Source organism: Perca flavescens, chromosome 9, assembly GCF_004354835.1.
Source record: "Perca flavescens isolate YP-PL-M2 chromosome 9, PFLA_1.0, whole genome shotgun sequence".
NCBI classification, from domain to species: domain Eukaryota; kingdom Metazoa; phylum Chordata; class Actinopteri; order Perciformes; family Percidae; genus Perca; species Perca flavescens.
The window spans coordinates 33,384,726-33,400,387 of record NC_041339.1 but is presented as its reverse complement, the minus strand read 5'-3'; the positions used below and the strand labels follow the sequence as shown (position 1 = coordinate 33,400,387).

Below are 15,662 nucleotides of genomic sequence, written 5' to 3'. Positions count from 1 at the left end.
CATGTGCAAGGACCAAGCGCTCAGATGCTTTCAGTGTAGGCCTACAGAACTGGTAATGTTCTTCTTAGAAATTTGAATAGAGTGAAACAGTTGACAGTGACTGAACTATAGAACAGACTTTTTTTTTTTTTTTTTTTACTTTTATGGTGCCTCCAAACGTTCATCTGAAGCTCATTAAGTGCTTGTTATGACCTCTGAAAATAAAGTACTCTTCAGTAAATGCTTCTCCAGCAGGTACTGTAATTCCACACTGCACAATTATGTACCTCTCTTGGGGACAATGAAGTTGAAAGTGAAGTGTGGCCAAAGAAAGTCAATCCAGTCAACATTACAAAGAGTGTAACTCTCCCTCACTCTATATGATCTTTTCCTGCAGAGAGTTCTGTGATGTGGATGTTCTGGACAGACTGTTCTATTCTAAATGAGGAAATGATCTTCAGACACATATTTGATGGAAGTAAGGGGAGGAGGAGGGAGAGTAAAGTAACAGTGAGTTTGGATGGAAAACTCAATTTTCCTTCATGGGGACATAATAATGGCACATTCTACCAGCACAGCTCCCCTGACCCATTCATGAGATTGTTTCCAGTTAACTTTGCCAAGTGCAATCCTCTGGCTTGGACTTCCTCCTACTTGTCATTAGAGCCACGAGAGAGGGAAGCACTGCAGCTAAACACACACACACACACACACACACACACACACACACACCCACCCACCCACCCACCCACCCACACACACACACACACACACACACACACACACACACACACACACACACACACACACACACACACACACACACACACACACACACACACACACACACACACACACACACACACACACACACACACACACACACACACACTCAGAGGAGGAAACTAAACACAATAGATGCTGGCGCATGGGAGACTGGATTTCCTGGGTTTCCCACACACAAGTGTACAATCACAAGCTTGCAAACATATACACTCATTCGAAAAAAAACACAGAAACAAACAAACACACACACACACACACACACACACACACGGTGAACCATCATGTAACATGCCAAGATGATGCAGGCTTACGTAAAAACCCGTTTTCCCCATTCACCATATCAAAGCAGTGTGACTGTCCTGAGACTCCTCCGCCATGAATGACCCTGGCTCTGTTTCAGTATTTTTCTCCCAGGCCTCAATCTGTGATCTGTGTTGCCTGTTTAATAAGACATGGATTATCCGATTAAGGAAATCTTGTGATAAGGAGAGGAGAATGAAAAAAAAACAACTTTGCTGGGGATTAGCGTCACTGTGCCCACTCACATCACATTCCTGGCAGCTGATTCTCCGCCCTGAGAGAGGACACTGGGTAACCAGACCACACCACTGACGTGTCCTGGGACCAGAGACGACAGTGGTTCACTGACCTCCCATCTGCACCAAAACATCAGCTTTAAATATTCCTGTCATTGCTTTACATGATGTGTTTTAATGTAAATTAGATCCGAAAACGTTACACATTGTGGGTCCAACCAATCATTGTTTTCCCTTCCTTTCGAGTCCATAATCCTGTCCTTTTAGAAGCTTTTACTCAGTTTCAAACCTTATGATGCCAACCGTGGTGCCTCTAACTAAGTTTCCATCCACACGTTTCTATGCAAATTAAGTAATATCGAATGAAAAATGCCTCATGGAAAAAGTAAAATTTTATTGAATTTCATGAATATCATCACAAAGTTTGTACGTTCGATCTCATCGGATTTTCATTTAATCTGTTAACAGTTTTATGGGATGAACGCTGATGGAAACCTTATTTGCCGAATAAATAATGAATTGCGATTACTGTTTTGGTCATTTTATGGTTGCAACCCGCCATGAAATGAAAAAGTTTTAGGTCAATTCCGCTTTCTTTGCAGAAATATAATGGCTTGTGGGTAAAGCGTCCGTGGGTTTCATGAAATGCACTATATTAATCTAAGTTATTATTACGTTGGTTGCTACAACAATCTCTTAATGCTTTGGCTCGTGACACAGTGACAGCGCTACCCGGTTTAGCTCACGAGACATCCAAAGTAGGGTAAGTTACCGTACGCAACACTTGAAATGCAGTGATGCATCTGTAACTTAGTCTCTTATTGTAAATGAATGAATATCTGTCAGAGCAAAACATTCATCGCGACTATACAACCTCCCGGTAACGCTAACTCCTACACCTTTATGACAGCGAGTGTGGTAAAAACACTACCGCTTTTGTCCAAAGTTGTCGCTGAAATCATCACAAACTCAAAGTTACATATAGGCTGCATCTCATGCCCCTTATTTGACAGCTCCTCGACTCCTCGGTCCTCGGCTGAACCAGAAGTTGTTCTGTCCCTCCTCTGTGAAGGCCGTCTCAAAGCTTTTATTTGTGCGCCGAGGAGCGGGCATCGAGGAGGGATCATCGAGGAGCTATAAGCAAGGATACACGACAGCAGCCTTCCTGGAAGCCGCGCAGCTAAAGGAGTTGCTAACTCCGCCGAAACAGTTGACGAATTCATGTGACGCTTCAGAGGAAAGGATGTCTCATCCCTCTAAAACACATTTGCTCGATGCCTCTCTCCTCCCATGATTTCCTTGCGTCTCTCCTGGGCCTTCTCGGTGGGAGGGACTAAGATGCGAGGAAGGGAGGCAAGTGCAGGACTTGAGGAGGCAATTTAGGGCTATGGGACGTACCCATAGCCACTTTAACACATTTACCTCCTAACAGTCTGCTTCTCCACTGCCTTTGTTGGTGCATTGCTGCGTTTACTGCCACCAACTGTGAATCAGCGGAATAACATAAAAGCAATGGTAAGCTGTGAATTGTGCATGTGTTTTCCCATGCGTGTGACCAAAACTTTTAATATTATTGGGCCCAACTCGTAAAAAAAAGCATGCATGCATGTAACACCGCTTGTAGTCAAGAACTCCACAGGATACTTTTAAAATTCAATTTTGAATGAACATGAGCATGACTTCTCTGAAGCTGATTCTGTCGGGTCTCAGGGCTCTGATAATCCCGTTGTGTACATGTGTTTTCCAAAAAAAGTAGGTCTGTCCCTAACCTGAGATAACTCTGTTCTGTCTGACCACTCCACTTCTCTTCTGACCTGACTGCACAAAACTAACCTAACACTAACCTGTCAGCTACCACATGTGGATGTTCCATGTTCCGTACTTTGCATGTTTTTAATCCCTCATGTCTCTCCGTCTTTACATCAACCTGCTCATTACACAGACATGCTGTGCTTTACACGCTTTACACCAGCAGTCAGTCAGCCATATGAGGGGCCCAATATCATAAGATATCATAGAAGGACAGGCTGTACCACAGTCCACATTCCCTCAAAGAACACAGAGAAAGCTTGACCCTGAAACCTGAACCTGAACCTGAACCTGGAAGCTTGACCCTGGAACCTGTACCTGAACCTGAACCTTAAAGCTTGACCATGGAACCTGTACCTGAACCTAAACCTGAAAGCTTGACCCTGGAACTTGAACCTGAACCTGAAAGCTTGACCCTGGAACCTGAACCTGAAAGCTTGACCCTGGAACCTGAAACCGAACCTGGAAGCTTTACCCCGGAACCTGAACCTGAAAGATTGACCCTGGAACCTAAACCTGAAAGCTTGACCCTGGAACCTGAACCTGAACCTGAAAGCTTGACCCTGGAACCTAAACCTGAAAGCTTGACCCTGGAACCTGAACCTGGAAGCTTGACCCTGGAACCTGTACCTGCCTGTCTGTAAGCCTCCACGTGATTGTGTTTACTCAGGTGTAATACTAGAAGTTGAAGCTCTCCTTATGAGTGACGGAGGGGCACAATACATACGTCAACCTCAGAGAGCCCCTGGGTGTCGGCATGTGTTGTATTCATGCAGGTGTGCATTCTTTCTGTGGGTGTGATTTCAAACAAACCCTGTTTTTCTGAGCTCGTCTTTCGTAGATACCCCTCTTTTGACGCCCTCCAAAGGGCAAGGTTTAAATCACCACAAATGGAACCTGGAGGGTGTGTGTGTGTGTGTGTGTGTGTGTGTACACGTGTGTGTGAGTAGCTCCTGAGACAACAAGCCTGTTTTTCCCATTGCTCCTGTCAAAGGTAAACATTCCAGTCTTGGGACGTTCAATGCCAAGTGCTGTTTGATCTCCATCATGTGACATCTGAAAGAGATGGAGCAGCAGCCAAACAAGGGCTTTGTGGTTTTCCTGTTGGGTCTCAGGGCTCTGATGATCCCGTTGTGTACATGTGTTTTCCGAAAAAAGTAGGTCTGCCCCTGACCTGAGATAACTCTGTTCTGTCTGACCACCCCGCCTCTCTTCTGATCTGACTGCACAAAAAACACTAACATGTCAGCTACCACATGTGGATGTTCCATGTTCCGTACTTTGCATGTTTTTAATCCCTCATGTCTCTCCGTCTTTACATCAACCTGCTCATTACACAGACATGCTGTGCTTTACACGCTTTACACCAGCAGTCAGTCAGCCATATGAGGGGCCCAATATCATAAGATATCACAGAAGGACAGGCTGTACCACAGTCCACATTCCCTCAAAGAACACAGAGTACATCCTCATCATCCAATCGCAGTTCAACTGAGGACAGACTGAATTAAACTCTGCCGCAGACTTTGCAACCACTTAATCCATTCATTTATTTTAATTTGTTCATTCTGTTTGTGTTTGCCTCATGTGAAGCGCCCTCGGGTCCCTTAGCAAGGCGTTCGAATCAGAGCTATTATTATTATTATCACTATTATTATTAATAAACTTTTAACTTAACTTTTAATGACAGTCTATAATTTTTAGCAGATAAATTAGCAGTGTTGGACCAAGTATTTTGATTCTTTACTTAATGAAAGTAGCAGTACCACAATGAAAAAAACGCTCCTTTTAAAGTCCTCCATTGCCCTTCTTACCTACCATCAGATAAAGATGGCGGCTGCCTGCTGAGACTCGGCGAACACTCTCCCAAAACGCTCAAATAAACCTTGGTATGTGTGACAAGACTGTTATGTAAAGAAGGATAATTTCAGTTTAAACCTATATCTTGTCAATACGAGAAACAAGACTGTCGTTTGCAGCCAAACAACACATTATTACGGAAGTAAACAAGCAGCTGGGTGAAACCAACGCGGCCTTGACTCCGGTTATTGATGATTTAATGGCCAAATACTTCAAAGAGGCCGACGTGAAAGCCGAATCACGCTTTAACAGGCTTGAGAAACGCATTGATAGTATGCATTCAACTTTATCCAAGCACACGGAGGAAATACGGATAATACGCTCAGATACAACCCAGTTAAAAGAGCGTGTGAGTGAGGCTGAACAAAGTCGCAGTGTGTGGAAACAATGCACAAATATCAAGGAAAACTCACAGAAATGGAGGATCGCGCACGAAGAGACAATCTGCTTATATTTAATCTAAAAGAAGGAGTTGAAGGTGCAAATGCTCTGGATTACCTGCGAGAGCACCTTCCCAAGTGGTTTTCTGCTCTCGCTGACACCTGCCCGGAGCTGATGCGATGTCACCGGCTTGGACGCCTGCCTGAGCAAGGCACTGGGAGTGATCTGCGGAGACCACGGCCGCTGATTGTTAGATGTCTCCGGTATTCTCACAGGGATCGTATTCTCAAAGAATCCAGGAAAAATCGCTCTGAAGTGGCTAATATTCAACTTCAGTTTGCAGCGGACTACAGCGAGGCCACTTCAAAGCGTCGTAAATTATGCTACAAGGTGATGCATGAAGCCCATATAAAGGGGTTTCAGGCTTTCCTTCTGTACGCCGCGACAATAAAACTTACCAAAGGGAAAGCCAATCATTTATTTCAAGAGGCAAGTAAGGCTGAGCTTTTCATTTCAACTATAGAGGATTAAAGTAACTCCAGCGCAGTGACTTGGTAAGGCTGCTATGAGGCAATTTTGTTGGACTTTTTTTCTCGAGCTTATGAATTTTTGAGAATTTCTTTTTTGTTGTTGTTGCTGTTGTTGTTTTGGTTTGTCATAATGATTGTCACTTTGATAAAGTTTTTGGGAGAGTGGATCTATTATGAGCACTGACTTATTTTATGTATGGGGGGGCGGTGGAAGCTGGGAGGGGGGTGGGATGAGTGGGGGAAGAGGGGGAAGGGAATGTTCAATCACCAATATTTTGTTTTCTACCTATCTTTTGAATACATCTTTGGATATATGGAGATTTTTAGTTGTTATTATTTAAAACTAGATAAGTATAAGACTGACAAGATTTGATACTAGAGAGCAAAGCATGCATGATTTTGAAAAAGACCTGGACCCTGATAGCCATGGGTTGAATGAAACAGGTGACACCTCTAAATATTATACTGACTATGAATTTAATTTAAATGTTAATTTAAGGGACAGTCTGTCGCTTGTTCATTTCAACAACAGAAGTCTTTATGCAAATTTCAACAGAATGAAGGATTATATCACTACATTTACAAGTTGATTCAATATAATAGCACTTTCTGAAACATGGATTAGTAATGAAAAGGGAGGAGACTTTGAACTAGAAGGATAAAAGTTATATCACGTAAATAGATCAGAAAAAAGAGGAGGAGGTGTGGCATTGTATGTTGACAGTCATTTGAAATGCAAACTTGTTGAAAAAATGTCTATTGCAATCGAGGGAATCTTTGAATGTGTAGCTGTTGAAATTGATATGGGAAAAAACAGGAATGTGATTGTTGCTTGCATTTATAGAGCTCAAGGATCCAAAATATATGTTTTTCAGGACAAATTTGAGCAATTACTTGATACACAGAATAACCAGAAAACACTTTTAATAAGTGGTGATTTCAATATTGATTTTCTTAATCAATCTAAATGTAAGTTTACTTCAGATTTCTTAGATGCATTGCATACAAGATCTCTTTTTTCTTTAATTAGACAGCCTAGCAGAATTACTAGCTCGTGTGCCACATTAATTGATAATATTGTCACAAATGATGTTCAAAAAATTGTTCAAAGTGGATTATTGATAAATGACTTAAGCGATCATTTGCCTGTTTTTACCATATGTGATATGCAACCTGAGATATACAAGAGCTCACATCAGCCTTCATATTTTAGAGTAAGAACTGAGAAAACAATAAATGACTTTAGGAGTGAGCTTTCACAACAGAACTGGTCAGGTGTTTATGTGACCGATGTGAATACAGTATATGAAACTTTTTTAAATATGTATATATCTAGTTATGATAAATGTTGCCCACTAAAGCTGTCAAAGAAATCCCCTAAAAATGAAAAACCTTGGATGACATTTGGATTAATTAAAGCATGTAAAAACAAACACAGATTGTATAAAGAAATGGGACACCTAATTGTGAAGCCAAATATAAAGCATAAAAAAAAAATTGACAACAATTTTAAGAGAAACCAAAAGGGATTATTACACTAAACAATTGAAAGATAAAAAAGGAAATATGAAAACAACATGGAAAATATTAAATAATATAATAAAACCAAACTCACAACATATTAAGTTTCCTGAATATTTTGTGTACAATGAAACTGTTATGAACAATAGCATAGATGTGGCCAATGAATTTAACTCCTTTTTTATTAATATCGGGGGGAACATTGCCAAATCAATTGATGTATCTAATCAATTTCAATAATAAATCAATAATAATTTTTAGAAAAACATAAATTAATTACCCGCACTACACGCTTGGGCTTACCAGGTCTGTCCAGAGTCTTCCCCACCCCTGACCCAACTCACCACCAGATGGTGATCGGGTTGACAGCTCTGCCCCTCTCTTCACCCGAAGTCAAAAACATACGGCCTCAGATCAGATGAAACAATTATGAAATCGATCATTGACCTTGAACTCTGGTACCAGGTACACTTATGAGCATCCCTATGTTCGAACATGGTGTTCGCATAGACAATCCATGACTAGCACAGAAGTCCAACAACAAACAACCACTCTGGTTTAGATCAGGGAGGCCGCAATCACGCCTCCAGGTGTCTCCATCATTGCCCACGTTTTGAAGTCCCCCAGCATAACAATGGAGTCCCCACTGGAGCCCCAAGGACTCCAGTCAAGGTCTCCAAGAAGGCCGAATACTCCGAACTCCTGTTTGGTGCATATGCAAAACAACAGTCAGAGTTTTCCCCCACAACCCGCAGGCGTTCTTAAACTCCAACACAGCGCGCAGCCGGGGCTTGTGATATCCCCACACCCGCCCGGGCGCCTCACACCCTGGGCAACTCCGGAGAAGAAAAGAGTCCAACCCCATCCAGGAGTATGGTTCCAGAACCAGACTGTGCGTAGAGGTAAGCCCCACCAGATCTAACCGGTAGCGCCCACCTCCCGCACCAGTTCCGCCCTTCCCCACAGAGAGGTGACGTTCACGTCCCCAGAGCCAACTGCCGCCCGGGTCTGGTCCGTCGAGGCCCCTGACCTTCACTGCCACCCATGTGGCATCGCACCCGACCCCAACGGTTCCTCCCACAGGTGGTGGGCCCATGGGCTGGAGAGATGGGAGCCACGTAGCTTGTTCGGGCTGTGCCCGGCCGGGCTCCGTGGGCAAACCCGCCACCAGGCGCCCCGACGAGCCCGCCGCCTGGGCCTGGCTCCAGACGGGGGCCCCGGCTTCCTCCGGGCAGGGTCACCCATCTCTACCTTGCTTCTTCATTGGGGTTTTTGAACCATTCTTTGTCTGGCCCCTCACCTGAGACCACTTTGCCTTGGGAGACCCTACCAGGAGCACAAAGCTCCAGACAACACAGCCCTCAGGTTCACAGAGGTAAATTGGGAACGTCTGGAGGAGGCCCCTGTCCGACAGACTTTCAACTCACACCTCCGGGCGGAGCTTTTCGTGCATCCCTGTGGAGGCTGGGGCATTGAACCCGAGTGGACAATGTTCAAAGTTTCCATTGCTGAAGCTGCGGCGAGGAGCTGTGGTCTTAGGATCTTAGGTGCCTCAAGGGGCGGTAACCCACCGTGGTGAACACACCAGTGGTCAGGGAAGCCGTCCGATTGAAGAAGGAGTCCTTCCGGATATGTTATCAAGGACTCGGGAGGCAGTTGCAGGGTACCGGCGGGGTGAAAGCCTCTGCCGTGAAAGAGGCAAAGCAGCGGGTGTGGGAGAAGTTTGGAGAAGACATGGAGAAGGACTTACCAAAGTGTTTCTGAAAACTGTTCGCCACCTCAGGAGGGGGGGAAGGGGAACCATCCAAGCTGTGTACAGTAAGGATGGGACAACCTCCACTGAGGAGGTAATAGGGCGGTGGAGGGAGCACTTTGAGGAACTCCTGAATTCTATGTTAGAGGCAGAGCTGGAGGATAACGGGGATTGTCGCCGATTTCCCAGGCGGAAGTCACTGATGTAAAACAACTTGGCAAAGCCCCGGGATTGATGAGATCCGTCCAGAAATGCTCAAGGCTCTGGGTGTGGAGGGGTTGTCCTGGTTGACACGCCTCTTCAACATTGCGTGGAAGTCTGGGACGGTGCCAAAGGAGTGGCAGACTGGGGTGGTGGTTCCTCTTTTTAAAAGGGGGACCAGAAAAATTATAGGGGTATCACACTTCTCAGCCTCCCTGGTAAAGTCTACCCAAGGTTTGGAAAGGAGGGTTCGGCCGATAGTCGAACCTCGGGTTGAGGAGGAACAATGCGGATTCCGGCCCTGGTCGTGGAACAACGGACCAGCTCTTCACTCGCAAGGATCCTGAGGGAGCCTGGGAGTATGCCCAACCGGTTTACATGTGTTTTGTGGATTTGGATCCCCGGGAGATACTGTGGGAGGTGCTGCGGGAGTATGGGGTGAGGGGGTTTAAATCCAATCTCTGTATGACCAAAGTGAGAGCTGTGTCCGGTTCTCGGTAGTAAGTCGGACTCGCTTCAGGTGAGGGTTGGCCTCCGCCAGGGCTGCGCTTTTGTCACCAATCCTGTTTGTAATATTTATGGACAGGATATCGAGGCGTAGTCGGGGTGGGGAGGGGTTGCAGTTTGGTGGGCTGGGGATCTCAAGATGATGTGGTCCTGATGGCATCATCGGCCTGCGACCTTCAGCACTCACTGGATCGGTTCGCAACCGAGTGTCAAGCGGTTGGGATGAGGATCAGCACCTCTAAATCGGAGGCCATGGTTCTCAGCAGGAAACCGATGGAATGCCTTCTCCAGGTAGGGAATGAGTCCTTACCCCAAGTGAAGGAGTTCAAGTACCTTGGGGTTTTGTTCGCGAGTGAGGGGACAATGGAGCGGGAGATTGGTCGGAGAATCGGCGCAGCGGGTGCGGTATTGCATTCAATCTATCGCACCGCTGTGACGAAAAGAGAGCTGAGCCAGAAGGCAAAGCTCTGATCTACCGGGTCAGTTTTCGTTCCTACCTCACCTATGGTCATGAAGGCTGGGTCATGACCGAAAGAACGAGATCCAGGGTACAAGCGGTCGAAATGGGTTTCCTCAGGAGGGTGGCTGGCGTCTCCCTTAGAGATAGGGTGAGAAGCTTCATCCGTGAGGAGCTCGAGAGAGCCGCTGCCCTTTGCGCCGAAGGAGCCAGTTGAGGTGGTTCGGCATCTGGTAAGGATGCCCCTGGGCGCCCCCTAGGGAGGTTTCCAGGCACGCCCAGCTGGGAGGAGGCCTCGGGAAGACCCAGGACTAGGTGGAGGGATTATATCTCCAACCTGGCCTGGGAACGCCGATCCCCAGTCGGAGCTGGTTAATGTTGCTCGGGAAAGGGAAGTTTGGGGTCCCCTGGGGTCCCCTGTTGAGCTCCCCCGCCAATCCCCATTAATCGGATAAGCGGACGAAGATGGATGGATGGATGGATAAATTAATTACTGAAAAACAATATGGCTTTAGAGCAAAAAGATCAACAGCTTTGGCATTAATTGAACTCATAGAAAAAATTACATCTGCAACTGAGAATAAGCAACACACAGTTGACTTAAGCAAAGCATTCAACACCATAAATCATAGTCTGCTATTGTCAAAATCATACAATTTTGGCATTAGGGGTCTAGCTCATAAATGGCTCAAAAGTTATCTCAGCAATCGACAGCAGTTTGTTCAAATTGATTGCTCAAAAATCTGAGTTAAAAGATATAATATGTGGAGTACCACAAGGGTCCGTTTTAAGCACATTACTTTTTATTTTGGTCATTAATGACCTCTGCGAAGTGTCTAAGGTAGTACAGTTTTTGATGTTTGCCGATGACACCAACATTTTTTATTCTGGAAATAATCTGTCAGAAATTATAGAAAAGATAAGTTCAGAAATGGGAAAAATTAAGAAATGGTTTGACAAAAATAAATTATGTTTAAATTGGGAAAAAACAAAATACATGATTTTTGGTATTGTAAAAAGAATGAAAATGTAAGAATAGCAATTGAAGGAATTGATATTGAAAGAGTTAATGAGATAAAATGTTTAGGTGTTATTTTGGATGATAAATTGAATTGGAAAGAACACACAGTTTATATTAAGAGTAAAGTTTGTAAAAGCATTGGGGTCTTGTATAAAGTTAAAGATGTTTTAGATTATTCAACGTTGCTTATGTTGTACAATTCCCTAATACTCCCATATTTTGAATACTGCATAGAAGTTTGGGGTAATACATACCCTACTAACACAAAACCTCTGTTTTTGTTACAGAAAAAAACATTAAGGATTATCAATAAGACAGGCTACAGAGAACGAACTAATAGTTTATTTTTAAAATCTGGACTTCTAAAATTCAAAGACTTGGTTGATTTGAAGATTTTGATTTTTATGTGGAAAGCTAAGCAAAGAGTTTTGCCTATGGTTTTACAAAATTTATTTACTCCTGTATCAGAGGAAGATGGCCATAGAAGGCAATATCATTGTAAAACTCTTTTCGCACGTACTACACAAAAACAGAGGTGTTTGTCCATTTATGGAGTTAAACTGTGGAACACATTGGACTATGAACTGAAGTGCTGCGATAGTGTTTGTAAATTTAAGAATTTGTATAAGAAAAAAATACAGGAATGTTAAAAGAAAAAAGATGACTAATATGCTTAAAATGATGATAATTAAATGTAAAGATAGGTAGTACTGATAATTTTTGGTGTTTGGGGTGAGGATTGCGGTTGATCCACTCATGAAGCAGCTTTTTTTGTTTTTGTTTTTTGTTTTTTTGATGTGCACAAATAAGTGACAGGTACCATAAGATTTTTTCTTCTTCCTGTTCCTTTTTTTTCATTCATGCATGTTATGAATGAATGAATGAATAAAGTTCATTATTATAAACATTCAATGTTTTTTACTTATATTAAAAGTGGATAAGTGTTAATAGCAATATACACTCCACTATTACATAGAAATAAAAGTATGCAGCCCAGCCCCCTACAGAGCACAGTGGTGGAAAGTAAAATCAAGTAGCAAGTACTAAATATTACACTTTTAACTCAACTACATTAATCTGACAGCCAGAGTTATTCTCTGATTAAGATTTTATATAAAAAATGAATGATATAACAATTAAACTGCTCACTCATACCATAATGCTATACACATTATTGTATTGGTGATAATTTAATAAGCACTATTCCGCTACATTACGAATGCTTTTACTTTGAAATTGTATTTTGCTGGTAATACTTCCGTACCTTAACTACAGTCTTTGGCCAACTTTAACTTTTATTGCTACTTTTACTCAAGTAATCAAAATATTAGCACCAAAATGTAAATAAGTGCAACTGTCAAATACATGTAGTGGAGTAAAAAGTACACTATTCCCATCCTTAAAAGAAATGTTTTAACAAGAAAATGTATTTAAGTGGAATACAAGAACCACTTCCTCTGGCTGTAAACTTGTGTTTTCATGATGAGAATGGGGACGTTGAGTTATGCATTAAAGCACTTCCTGTTCAGTGAGAGTGAGAAAAAACAAACATTTGGACGTCCTGTAGGGACATGCTGTAGGCGATCGGCTGCACATGTGTGTACACATCACTTGAATTACTGACAGAATGGACTAAATAAAACCCTTCAACCTCAGCAGGTCGCTCATTACAAGCTCTGCATGCTGTGCAGCCAAACTTTCTTCAAATCAACAGAACTTTATTCTATATTTTAGCGAAGATTGCAAATATATCAGACAGAATTTTGGTAAAAATGTGTTTGAAATGATGCAGAAAGTCTTTCCCTTTAATGGAATGATACAGCCATGAAGACACACCTGATATTACCCTCAAATGGAATGTCAGGTCTCTCAAAACGCTTAACACAAGGCAACCGCCTAATCTCCCAAAAGTTAGTAATTTTTCCAACAGAGCTTTTTTTCCCTTTATACCAGAAAAGCTTGATTTGTATTGATTTGTAAATGATATGGTTAAAACGATACAGACTAGCCCTTTAATCATCTAACAACTGCTAAAAGAATTAAACATTCTTTAGTTAAGTAAAAAAAAATAATACCACAATGTTAAAACACTCATTTACAAGTGGAATTATTAGCAATATTTGCTTAAAAATGCATACCCAATATGCAGCATAAGGCAGGAAGTAAGTACAGTAATTACATGTAATTCAAGTTCTATAAGTTAGTTCTATAATTTTAAGTGCATTTACTTTACTTGCGCATTTCAATTGAATGCATCCGTATACTTCTACTTCAGAAGTGTAAGGTACATTCTACTTACTACTGTACATTTACCTGAGAGCTATAGTTACTAGTTATTTACTTAAGTAAATGTACTCGTGATGCAGACTAGCCCTTTATAGAGTGCAATGGAACAAAGTTATTCAAGTGCTGTACTTAATGAATGAAATCTTTATTTTGAACAATTAAAAGAAAAAAATATATATATAAAATGTATGAGTGAATAACAGAAAAAGCCCTATAGGCTCATCAGGTCCTACCCCCAGTCCTTACCACAACTAAATCACAGTCAAACAAGATAAATCAAACAGACCATTTTAAATAATGCAAAAATACTACTCCAATGTATGTCCTACTTTATCTAGCTATTAAGACAAGGAAGAACAAGTTTAGGTAATAAAATAAGATAAGGTACTACAAGTTTAAGGTACTTTACTTAATTATATCCATTTTATATTTTACACTTCAACTGCACTACATTTTGGAAGGACATATTGCAGTTTCTTTTGCTGTTTGATTTTACTAAATAAATGTACAATGAGCTGTTAACAAACTTTATGAGAACTGAATACCAGAAATGGAACATTCCAAACCCTCGTGGTGTTGGTTTTCTGCACATATGGTAGATAATCTGCTCTCTACGCATACATAATCTCTGCAGTGTGAATGTTTTTCTGGTAGCGGACGTGTTCATAACATCAGCGTGAGGCTCCTTCTGAACAACAGTTTTTTTGTCTGCAAATAACCTAAACTAAACTAAAGTAGGCAAAGCAACTCTATTCATATAGCTTAGTTCAGCAACAAGGTAATCCAAAGTGCTTTACATAAAACATAAAAGAGCAGTTAAAAACAATTAAAAACATCTCAACTCTCTCAGAGAAAAGAACACGCTGACATTGACCCCAATGTTGCTCCAAACTTCTTACATCAGCTACTCTGTTTTTCTACTGTTATGTAACCTTATAACTGAGCTCAATGGCCTCTCAATATGCACTGTGTGTGTGTGCGCGCGTGTGCGTGTGTGTGTGTGTGTGTTGGTAAAAATGACCACAGGAAGATCGCTTTTAACTCCAGGAGACACGTCCCTGCTGGCTTTATTTTTTATAATCATAATACGTCCAATATCATCGCAGTGCAAACACTTAGTATAAAATATCGTCTTTAACAAAATTTACATTCACATAAAACATTTCGATAAATACATCTTCAACAAAAGAACTTGACAAATATCGGTTCATTCATAATATATCTCTGAAAAAGACTCTGCAATGTACAATAATAGCAAGTAATACCTACATATAACAATTGAAACCCGTATCATACAGTATGAAAATATCCAATTTACAGGAAAAAAATATTGTAAATAACTTCTTTTCCATCAATTTCAATTAACTGGTTAAAGCAAGTGTACAAAAATCCTCATTTTTAATCTCTTAGAAACTCAAAGTAAGCATTCAAGCTACTATATAGACTGTATGTATATATTTTAAATATGATGACAAGAAGTACAACATCATCATTTCAGTCAGTTTATCGTGTCCAAATAAATCTTTTCAAAAAAAAATCAACACTTGCCATCATTTCATCGAGTTACAAAACTGTTAAAGAACAGTAAAAATACAGGCATTCAACAAAAAGGGAAAATCCACAATAACCGTAGTCACGCATTCAGTTGTGCTACAGCTCAACACCAACAAGTTTGATATGTTTATGAAAATAGGTTGGCACATTTGAAAACCAGCTACCTGTTGACTACAGCAGGAGCGGGGAAGAGGTGAAACCCCCGTCCTGATGTCAAACTGTCCTAAAAAAAATGTCCTCAAAAAAAAACAAAGGTTTGCACACCAAGCTCATGAAGAAGACACGGGTCGAAAAAAGCACCTTACATTCAAGAGGACCGCTACCTTTAGCGCATGCATGAGGACTACATTTAAACAGAGTCACTGTGTGTCCGCTGCTCGGCCTGTATGAATGTTTCATCAAAGCATGCATGTAAGAGCCACAGGCTTGCAGGCAGTGCATGCTAGAACAGATTAGAGGAGAGTTAATGGCTGTGGTAAAC

At 41.8% G+C, this 15,662-nt stretch overlaps 1 long non-coding RNA gene across 1 annotated transcript; it reads right to left on the bottom strand.

Annotated features, from left to right (window-relative positions):
- Nucleotides 1-870: 870 nt before the first annotated feature.
- On the bottom strand, nt 871-5,602 carry LOC114560926 (uncharacterized). Its single transcript, XR_003693279.1, has 3 exons — nt 5,469-5,602; nt 1,311-1,421; nt 871-1,203 (listed from the first exon to the last, which is right to left on the bottom strand). It is a non-coding gene; the product is annotated as an uncharacterized LOC114560926 (long non-coding RNA).
- Between the last annotated feature and the right edge of the window lie 10,060 nt (nt 5,603-15,662).